This window comes from Piliocolobus tephrosceles, chromosome 1 (assembly GCF_002776525.5).
Source record: "Piliocolobus tephrosceles isolate RC106 chromosome 1, ASM277652v3, whole genome shotgun sequence".
Taxonomy (NCBI): domain Eukaryota; kingdom Metazoa; phylum Chordata; class Mammalia; order Primates; family Cercopithecidae; genus Piliocolobus; species Piliocolobus tephrosceles.
Window position 1 is genome coordinate 178,946,702 of NC_045434.1, and position 11,131 is coordinate 178,957,832.

Consider the following 11,131-nt stretch of genomic DNA (forward strand, 5'->3'; position numbering starts at 1 on the left):
AACGCCCACCCTGGGTCAGCTCCTGATTACAGTCCAGATGAACTACGAAGGGGTGTACATTCTCTTCCATCTGCTTTTCCTATCTGCTCCAGAATTAGGGAATAGCCTACTGAAGTGTATAGAATTGGGCCAGGAGTAGGAACAGGGACTGTGGTCTTTTTCTGTTCAGTCTTGAGGGTTCACAGTGCCTACTTATGGAGGCTTGATGTGACTCTTGCCTGGAACCTTGAACACATGGGGACTAACCCTTGGAAAGGGCTTGCCACTGTGCACATGGGGCTTTCTAATTGGAACAGAAGGCAAACTCCAACCCATCCGACGAGACCATGGTGCCCCATCACTTCAGCATGTGTTTTGTCCCACAAGACAAAGTTCCTTTCTTCTTCCCTTTAACTACCATCTCTTGTTTTTGAGCTCCATGTGTCACTGAGGCAGCTCTTGGATTCCTGTTGTGGTCTCTCAATGAGTCACATGCCATTTGGACATGGCAGCTTCCCTAAGTACATCATGGACAAGGCACCTCACTTCCCTGAGCCTCAGTTTTCTCAGTTGGTGGTCCCAGTGATCCTTTTTAGGTCTAAAGTCTGTGGCAGTGATTTTCAAACCCATTTATCCCCAGGCGTTTTGTTTTGTTTTCCTTGGTGCATGACTGTTACATAAATCGGCCAAAATTTTCCTAAATGAGCCCCCAAGTCCCTCAAACTCCTATAAACTGTTCCTGAAGTTTCCTCGCTGTCACCTACACCTTAACATACCAACGTCCTTCAGACCACAACATTGAACTGCTTTCTAAAACATCTTTCTCTAAGTGAAGATTCATCAAAGAGATGGTAAGTTACCACAAAGTTATCACAAGTTACAAGTTCTGACATACCTTGTGTGTTAGAAGTCACCCTCCCACTCTCAGACATCTCTCTCTCCCCGGGCAAGATATAAAGACACTCCTCCAGTATAGGCAATAAATTGTACTTTTTCCACATGAAGATAACCTTTCCAGGCCGGGCGCGGTGGCTCAAGCCTGTAATCCCAGCACTTTGGGAGGCCGAGATGGGCGGATCACAAGGTCAGGAGATCGAGACCATCCTGGCTAACCCGGTGAAACCCCGTCTCTACTAAAAAATACACAAAAAACTAGCCGGGCGAGGTGGCGGGCGCCTGTAGTCCCAGCTACTCAGGAGGCTGAGGCAGGAGAATGGCGTAAACCCGGGAGGCGGAGCTTGCAGTGAGCTGAGATCCGGCCACTGCACTCCAGCCTGGGCACAGAGCGAGACTCCGTCTCAAAAAAAAAAAAAAAAAAAAAAAAGATAACCTTTCCTACTGAGTCGAATATAAAGTGCCTTGGGATGCTCGTCTTCCTGTGTTTTCTCTACCATTCCAATGCCTTCCCTAATTCTAACCCTAATTTCTCTTGTTTGTGGTCATTTTGATTCTTCATCTTTTCTTGCCCACATTCCCCATGTAGACATCCTTTGTTTTTTTTTTTTTTTGAGGCAAGGTCTCACTCTGTCATCCAGGCTTGAGTGCAGTGGCACGACCACCTCTCACTGTGATCCTGCAACTCAGGTGATCCTCCAGGCTCAAGTGATCCTTCCACCTCTCAGCCGCCCAAGTAGCTGGGACCACAGGCATGTGCCACCATGCCCACCTAATTTTTTAAATTATTATTTTTAATGGAGACAGGGTCTCTGTGTTGCCCAGGCTGGTCTCAAACTCCTGAGCTCAAGCGATCCTCCCACCTCAGCCTCCCAAAGTGCTGGGATTGCAGGCGTGAGCCACCACACCCAGTCTATCCTTTGTTCTTTTTGCCAATTTCTCTGGGCTACATTTCATGGCCCTAGGTAGTGCCATTTTAGTGTCTCGTCCATTTTAAAAGATCCTTCTTGACCCTACATCCCCTCTCACTGACTCACTCACAGCCATGCTCTTGAAACACAGTGCTTAGAATCACTGTTTCTTATACCTCCCATTCACTTTTCAACCCCTGTGGTTGGGCTTCAACTTCCACCATTCCTCAGAAACTCAGAGATCACTGTTGACCTAATGACTAAACCCAGAGTTTTTTCAATCCTCATAGTAATGTATCTGCAGCATTTAATGCTGACCATTTCCTTTAGTCTCTTTCTCCCCCATGGTTTCTATGGCACACACTCTCCTTGTTCATCCCCCTCTCTAGCCATTCCTTCTCTGCAGCTTTTGGACTTTTATACCTCTGCCTGCTTCTTAGATGTTATTCTCTAGCACTTGTCCTTAACCCCCTTTTCTTCTTATTCTGCCTGCTTTCTCTGTGACCACCACTTTTATGTGCATAACTTAAGTGAGTTTTATTTTCAGCTCAGACCTCTTTGCTGAGCTGCAGATTCCTAGTGGATATCTCTACCTATATGATCCACAGCTGGTTGAATGTCCAAATCCAGTTATTCTAGCCTACACACCTGTTTTTCTTCTAAGCCAGGAATATGGAAACCATTCTAAACTATTCTCCCTCTGGGTCCCCAACCCCCTCATACCTAATCAGATACTGAATCCTACCAATTCTGTCTCTACCCTGTCCTACAGTTTAGGCTCTGGGCCTTTCTTACTAAAAGTATTGTTCGGACTCCATACCTCCAGCCGTGCCCACTCTAACTTATCTTCCAAAAGGCTGTTAGATAGGTCTTTCTAAACTGCAGATCTGATCTCATTACTCCCCTGATTCAAATCCTTTATCTTCAGTCCTGCCCACTTTAACTTGTCTTCCAAAAGGCTGCCAGATAGGTCTTTCTGAACTGCAGAGCTGGTCACATTATTCCTTTGATTGAAAGCCTTTTGATAGTTTACTCCCCATGTGTGCCAGGCATACTGAAAATCACAAGATAAAATCATCCTGGAATGTTCATTTTAAGGGTAATTTAAAACAGAATACACATTTAGCATGTATTATTATTATTTTATTATTTTGAGACACGGTCTGTCTTACTGTCACCCAGGCTAGAGTGCAGTGGTGCGATCTTGGCTCACCACAACCTCCACCTCCCAGGCTCAAGTGATCCTCCCACTTCAGCCTCCCAAGTACTGGGACTGCAGGCACGTGCCACTATACCTGGCTAATTTTTGTATTTTTGGTAGAGGTGGAGGTATATGGACCCACCATACCTGGTGGGTGGGTTGGTAGGGGTGGGTGTGCCAGGCATACTGAAAATTACAAGATAAAATTATCCTGGAATGTTCATTTTACTTAAGAGTAATTTAAAACAGAGAACACACATTTAGCATGCATTATTATTATTTTATTTTGAGATACTGTCTCACTGTGTCATACAGGTTAGAGTGCAGTGGTGTGATCTTGGCTCACTGCAACCTCCACCTTCTGGCTCAAGTGATCCTCCCACCTCAGCCTCCCAAGTAGCTGTGACTACAGGTGCACGCCACCATACCTGGCTAATTTTTGAATTTTTGGTAGAGATGGGGTTTCGCCACGTTGCCCAAGCTGGTCTCAAACTCCTGAGCTCAAGTGATCCTCGTGCCTCAGCCTCCCAAAGTGCTGGGATTATAGGCATGAGCCACCATGCCCAGCCAGCATGCATGCGTTATTAAGATAAATAGTCTTCGGCCGGGCGCGGTGGCTCAAGCCTGTAATCCCAGCACTTTGGGAGGCCGAGACGGCCGGATCACGAGGTCAGGAGATCGAGACCATCCTGGTTAACACAGTGAAACCCCGTCTCTACTAAAAAATACAAAAAACTAGCCAGGCGAGGTGGCAGGTGCCTGTAGTCCCAGCTACTCCGGAGGCTGAGGCAGGAGAATGGCGTAAACCCGGGAGGCAGAGCTTGCAGTGAGCTGAGATCCGGCCGCTGCACTCCAGCCTGGGCAAGAGAGCGAAACTCCGCCTCAAAAAAAAAAAAAAAAAAAGATAAATAGTCTTCAAAAAATTCCTACTAGTCTGAACAGCTTCAGACTAAGCCACCAGATTCCCTAGGAATATTTACTTACTCTTTTTGGCCATTACATTTACTTCATTGGAAAAGCTTTAAAAATAGCTCAGATTTTCTGGAAAGGCAAGTAAGATTCTATGTGATGCAGCCCCCTGCCTCCTTCTTAGTGTCATGCCACCCACTCAATTCCCAAGCCGTCCACATTGCTTGCAGTTTCCTGAAGGTGACAGCTCTTTCAAACCTCCATTCCTTTATTCCCACTGTTCCCTCTGCATGGAACACTTTGCCCTATCATTCTGTCTGACAGATACCCAATCTTTCAAAATTCAGCTCACAAGTCACCCCACTCTCGCTGGTGCAGTGGCTCACACCTGTCATCCTAGCACTTTGGGAGCTGAGGCACGAGGACTGTGTGAGCCCAAGAGTTCAAGACCAGCCTGGACAGCACAGGAAGACCCTGTCTCTACTAAAAAATTAGCCAGGTGTGGTGGCATACACCTGTGGTCCCAGCCACTTGGGAGGATGAGGTGAGAGGATTGCTTGGGCCTGGGAGGTCAAGGCTGCAGTGAGCTGTGATTGTGCCGCTGCACTCCAGCCTGGGCAACAGAGCCAGACCTTGTCTCAAAAAAAAAAAAAAAAAAAAAAGTCACCCCTATGTGAAATTTTTTAGTAACCCACAACTCAACACTAGTCCCACCAGGTAAGATTAATTACGTCCTCTTTTATGCTTCACATTTGTACCTTGTACAAACTTTTCTAGCTCCTGGTGCACTTTATTGTCTCCCAGGTTCAAGCATCCCAGCTCTTCCACCTGAGAGCTGAGTGATCTTAAACAAGATAATGTGTGTGCCTGGCATACTATAGCATCTAGCCCATCATAAACACCATAAATGGTAGTGCTACTATTATTATTACTATTAAGATTTGTTTGTCTTTGGGGAAGTAGTATAAAATAACATTATGGTTTAAAAAGCAGGTTCTTGTGCCAGACTGCTCCAGTTCAGATCCTAGCTGTGCGACTTACCAGCTGTGTGGCCTTGAGTAAGTTAGTTCACTTCTCTATGCCTTTGTTTTCTTATTCCTGGGGTTGGTAACAATGGCTATTTCATAGGGTTGCTGTGAAGTTTAAATGGGTTAATACATATGAAGTGCTTAGGATAATGCTGACAACAGTAGAAGCTCAATACATATTATATATCCATAGGGTAACATCTGGAAATCTCTGCTGTCAGTGATTGTTGTTTGAATAAACGATTGACCAATTCCTCTAAGAGGTCATAACCTCTCCTTCCCTCTGCAGCTCCCCTGTGCTCATGTCTCAGGCGCTTAGCCTCAGGAGACGCTTTTTGTGCATAACTTCATCCCCCGTGGTATCTCCCTAGTAACGTGCAGAGTAGGCACTGGAGCATTTTTACATTGGATTACCTAAGTCAATTTCAAATCTAGTTTTGTGAATTTTATTTCTCCCACCTAGTTGTTGCCTACATTCTTTCATTAAGAAATTGTATCCTTTTGACTTGCGGCCAAATGACAAGGCCTCTCTCCTGAAATACTATTTTTCATGCCTTCTGAACTGTATCTCTTCCCTGTCTAAACTAGCTAACCACTCAGTTCCATAGTCTTTCTACAGTCTGTCCCTAAAGGGGGCCCTTCACCACTCATAGCTTTCTCTGTGCAGTTGTGATGAATTCTTGCCTCGCTTGTCTGTGCTTGCTGGGTCGGGCTCAGTTCTTTGTGGGTGGCTGTGTATAATTCACTGGAGATCAAAACCAGAGCTCTTTGGTGCCATGCTTGCCTCTTTTCCCACCACATTGAACACCAGTCCTTCAGACTTTGTTTTGTCATGGCATACTCCACGATTCTTGCCACTTTGCCATAAGTGCTCTCAGCTGCAGCCATAAGGACATAGCTGGGAGTCAGGTGTTGCCTTATACCTCCGTGGCTTACACATGCTCTGCCCTATGCAGAACGCCCTCCCTTTTTCCTGCTCCAACCCCCTTATTCACCTGATAAATAATTCATCCTTCTAGTTCAAATGTCACCTACTCCTGTAAAGTCTTTACTACTTCCTCTCCTGTACACTTGACCATTCTTAAACTGTACCTCTCCTGTGCCCTGTACACACTTCCATTCTCGCACCCATAGTTCTATTGCAGTTTATTTATTTTCAAGTTCATATCCTGCTTTGGACACTTATCCACTGTGTGGCCTTAAAAAGTTACTTTACTTCCAAGAACCTCAGTTTCCAGCTCTATAGGATGGGATTATAGTAACAACTTCAAAGAGCGCCTTCAACAAAACATATTTAAAGTTAGTAGCTCTTAATTTTCTACCAGATAAAGTCCAAGCTTCTTAAAAAGGCCCTTCAGGCAAATAGTCAACACTCAAGTGGTAACTGTTAGTCTCTTCTACTTTCTCTTGAGCAATCTCATTTTTAAGTGATGGTCTAGTAGACTGTTTTGATTGCAAGACATTATAATTAAACTAGCCTAATAAAAATTACAATTAAACTGGCTTAATCAAAAAAAAAAAAAAAAAAAGAACCAGCTGTATTTGGGTTATGTGGATGGCTCTAGGTGGGCTCAGAGGCTCAAATGTTGTCTGAACTCTCTGTCTCTGCATTTCTCCACTCTACATTATTAGAACTCATCTCATGGGAGAGCTCTGGTTTCGCTTGGATTATGTGCCGTTAGGAGCTTGGACTGGGAGGAAGTAGGGAAGAATACCAGCATTAATGAGCCAATGGGGTAGGGAATTTCTCAAAGGAAATGAAAGCAGGGGATGGGAAAGTTTCTGAATACAGCCAAAACTAGAGCTACCACACTCCAGTCCACTTTGTGTGGTTTCACCTCTATATAGAGAATCCTCAGATTTTTTTCTCAAGCTCCGTCCTTTCTCCTGAATGCACAGTATTATGTTTTAGATTGCTTGTTGAATGGGCCATCTCACCTCAAACTCAGGATGTCCCAAACTGCATTCATTTTCTCCATCCTGCCCCACCTGAGTTATCCAGCTGGACATCTGCTGTTAGTTCTGGGTCTTCTTTCTGCTCTATCCCCTTTTCTTCCTTCTCACTGCCATTCTTCTAGGTCAGGCCTTTGTTATGTCACACCCAGACCTCTGAGCTGGCTCCCAGCTGGTATCCCTGCCTTCTTCTGCTTTCCTCTTGATAATATACCTTACTCTTGCCACATTTGTCTTTTTTTCTTTCTTTCTGAGACAGTCTTGCTCTGTTGCCCAGGCTGGAGTGCAGTGGTGCGATCTTGGCTCACTGCAACCTCCACCTCCCAGGTTCAAGCGATTCTCCTGCCTCAGCTTTCCAAGTAGCTGGGACTACAGACACATGCCACCATGCCCACCTAATTTTGTATTTTTAGTAGAGATGGGGTTTCACCATGTTGGTCCAGGCTGGTCTCGAACTCCTGACCTCAAGTGATCCACCCACCTTGGCCTCCCAAAGTGTTAGGATTACAGGTGTGAACCACTATGCCCATACCCAAATTTGTCTTTTTAAAGCACGGTGGGGATGTCTGATATGTCAGCCTGCCACTTAAAATCTTCAGAGACGGGGCCGGGCGCGGTGGCTCAAGCCTGTAATCCCAGCACTTTGGGAGGCTGAGACGGGCGAATCACGAGGTCAGGAGATGGAGACCATCCTGGCTAACCCGGTGAAACCCCGTCTCTACTAAAAATACAAAAAAAACTAGCCGGGCGAGGTGGCGGGCGCCTGTAGGGCGAGGTGGCGGGCGCCTGTAGTCCCAGCTACTCCGGAGGCTGAGGCAGGAGAATGGCATAAACCCGGGAGGCGGAGCTTGCAGTGAGCTGAGATCCGGCCACTGCACTCCAGCTCGGGCGACAGAGCAAGAATCCGTCTCAAAAAAAAAAAAAAAAAAATCTTCAGAGACGGGCCGGGTACGGTGGCTCACACTTGTAATCCCAGCACTTTGGGAGGCCGAGGCGGGCGGGTCACGAGGTCAGGAGATGGAGACCATCCTGGCTAACACAGTGAAATCCCGTCTCCACTGAAAATACAAAAAATTAGTCGGGTGTGGTGGCGGGCGCTTGTAGTCCCAGCTACTCGGGAGGTTGAGGCAGGAGAATGGTGTGAACCCGGGAGGTGGAGCTTGCAGTGAGCTGAGATGGCACCACCGCACTCCAGCCTGGGCGCCAGAGCGAGACTCCATCTCAGAAAAAAAAAAAGAAGAAAGAAAGAAATCTTCAGAGACATCCCAATATAAAGTAAGCTCCTCATTTTTAAAAATTCAAAACACTTCATGATCTGGGGCCACTCATTAACCTTCTATTATATGAAGGCCTTTCATTAACCATATCCTTTAGTCCAAGGGTCCCCAACCCCAGGGCCATGGACCAGTACCGGTCTGTGGCCTGTTAGGAATCAGGCCGCACAGCAGAAGGTGAGTGGTGGGCAAGTGAGCAAGCATTAACACCTGAGCTCTTCCTCCTGTTAGATCAGCAGCAGCATTAGATTCTCATAGGAGCGGGAGCCCTATTGTGAACTGTGCATGCAAGGGATCTCGGTCGTGCGCTCCTTATGAGAATCTAACGAATGCCTGATGATCTGAGGTGGAACAGTTTCCTCCTGAAACCATCCCCCTGCCCCTTGCCCCCCACATCACCCCACAAGTCCCCATCCTTGGAAAAATTGCCTTCAACCTCTGATTTCAATTTATCTGTTAAGAGGTGATCATAGAACTTACCTTACAGGATGGAAACATTCGAACATATGGAACGCAGCTGGCTTCATCCTTGCCAGAAAAAGTACTAATAGAATAATAAGTTTCTCATTTCCCTCTTGGTCCTTCTCACGTGTCTTCTGGATGTTGCTAACTCCCTTTCCTCCATCTTGATAGCATCCCCTGGTTTGCCCCCTAACAAAAAGCCTCTCCTTTTTTCTCTGCAGAGCTTTTCCTGCAGGTTCTGTCACATCCCTTTCCCCCTCTCTAAGTTTCTTTTGTTCAGTTCAATGAACAGTGAATGATACCTATAGTATGTAGGCACTGGTTACCCACTGATGGATCAGACGTTGGCCCTGACCTTTCAGGGGTCCAGGCCAACCCTCAAATTCCAGAAGATCCAAAGAATGTTTGCATGCAGTCTCTCCCCTCTGCCAGCCCGATGTCTTTCCAGCCCTGGTTCCATCAGCCAAGGTCCCAGCCTGCTTTGGAAGAGGATACCAACTAGTTGGCTGGGGCCCAGGGACATGCAGAATTATTAACTGGCAAACTCTTTGCCCTCATCTTCGCTCTCCCATCCTCACAGGCTAACCCTCCCATCAGCTCTTCTGTGTGGGTACTGTGTAGGAAGTATCCTTTGTCCTTTACAGGATGGAAAATGGAGAAGCTTGACACAGCCCCCAGGAGGCTGCTTCCATCTGCACCTGCCAGTTCTGTTGCCCCTCAGTCTGGACCTTCAGTTCCTATTCATAGCTGATACCCTGTCTCTTATTGTGTTTTTCCTCCACTCTTCCACTCACTCATTCACTCATGAACATGCACGCGTACCTTTTTCCATTTTTTTCCTCATTGCCATTTCTGTTTCTCTGATCCTACCTCCATTTAATATTTGTGCTGAAACATATAAAGCCTAAGAAAATCATGGGAATCGAGTTCATATAGATAGTGATTTTCAGGTTGAACTTCTGGAGAAACGACATCCATGGTTTATCTTCTTGAGAAAGAGGATGGAGACGGGCCCTTTGAAGAGCAGTGAGTGAGGAGTGAGTCAGACAGGGTGGGACCTGGGGGAAGTCGCCACCTCATTTCCCATTAGTCAGGAAGGCTCCATGAAAGGGATGGAATTTTAGTTGTTGGACTGGGTTTTCTTTCCCCACTGTACCTGGCCTTCATCCTTATCAAACCTATGAGTTCCTTGACCTCTTCAGTTTCTCCAGTTTATCAGTGTACCCTTGGTTTAGTTTAGTCTACTCAGCCTTCACTGAACCCTCTCCCAAGCAAGGCCTTCCATCTGGCTTCCCTACAGATCCCTATTTCCGCTTTCCTGACTCCCACTCATTTAGCTCTGCTGGAGAACATCACAGCCTTCTAAACTGGTACACTCCTTATGGTCTCCCACCCAGCGGGGCCTTCCACTCTGTTCACCAAGCTTTCCCATCATTCCATCATCAGCTACTCTAGACTGTACCACTTCCCTACAATTCCTTATCCTACCACCTACCCATCCCCCATGTTCAGCAAATACCTGACATCTGACTGAAGGAAAAAATAGACTCCTTTAGACAAAACTCCCTCAATTTCCTCCCATTCCACTGACGAACTTACTCTATTTCCGTTCTCCTTAGCCAGAGGCTACTCTCTTCATGTGTATGCTGGATCCCATTGTCTCTCTCCACATAGCATATAAACATGCTTCGGCCTCTTCCCATTGAGAACAACCATCTAGCATCAATCTGGAGGTGAGAGCTAGGCACTGATATTTTAAAAGCTCCCCGGTTGATTCTAGTTGTAGCCAGGGCTGAAAAACAAACAGAATAAAATCCAGTCTTCTTACTATGGCATGTAAGGCTCTTCATAAACTGACTCATGCCTTTCTTGCCCTTCCATATGCCCTCTGAACTGGAGTCATACCAAACTACTTAGCGTTCCCAAATCCGCCACATCTCTTGCTTCTATGCCTTCATATACATGCTTCACTCTATTTAGAATGCCTTTCCCTGCTTTCTAGAAAGTGTCTTTTTTTTTCTTATTTTTGAGATGTAGTCTCACTCTTGTTGCCCAGGCCGGAGTGCAGTGGTGCAACCTCGGCTCACTGCAACCTCCGCCTCCTGCCTTCAAGTGGTTCTCCTGCCTCAGCCTCCCAAGTAGCTGGAAGTTTAGGCTCCTGCCACCAGGCCTGGCTAATTTTTGTGTATTTTTTAGTAGAGATGGGGTTTCACCATGTTGGCCAGTCTGGTTTCGAACTCCTGACCTCTGGTGATCCACCCACCTCGGCCTCCTAAAGTACTGGGATTACAGGCACGAGCCACCTCACCCAGCCTAGAAAGTGACCTTTAATGCTCAATTAAGTGTCATTTTTGCATCACCTTCAAGAATTAGCCTCCACACTGAGTTAAGGTGCCCCCGCATCCCAGTGCTTTCATAACCCTCTGGGTTTATCTCTATGGGAACACTCACCACATATATAATTGCTCATCTATATGTCTGTCTTTCCTATCAGACTGAGTGTTTTGCAGGAACCCCAGC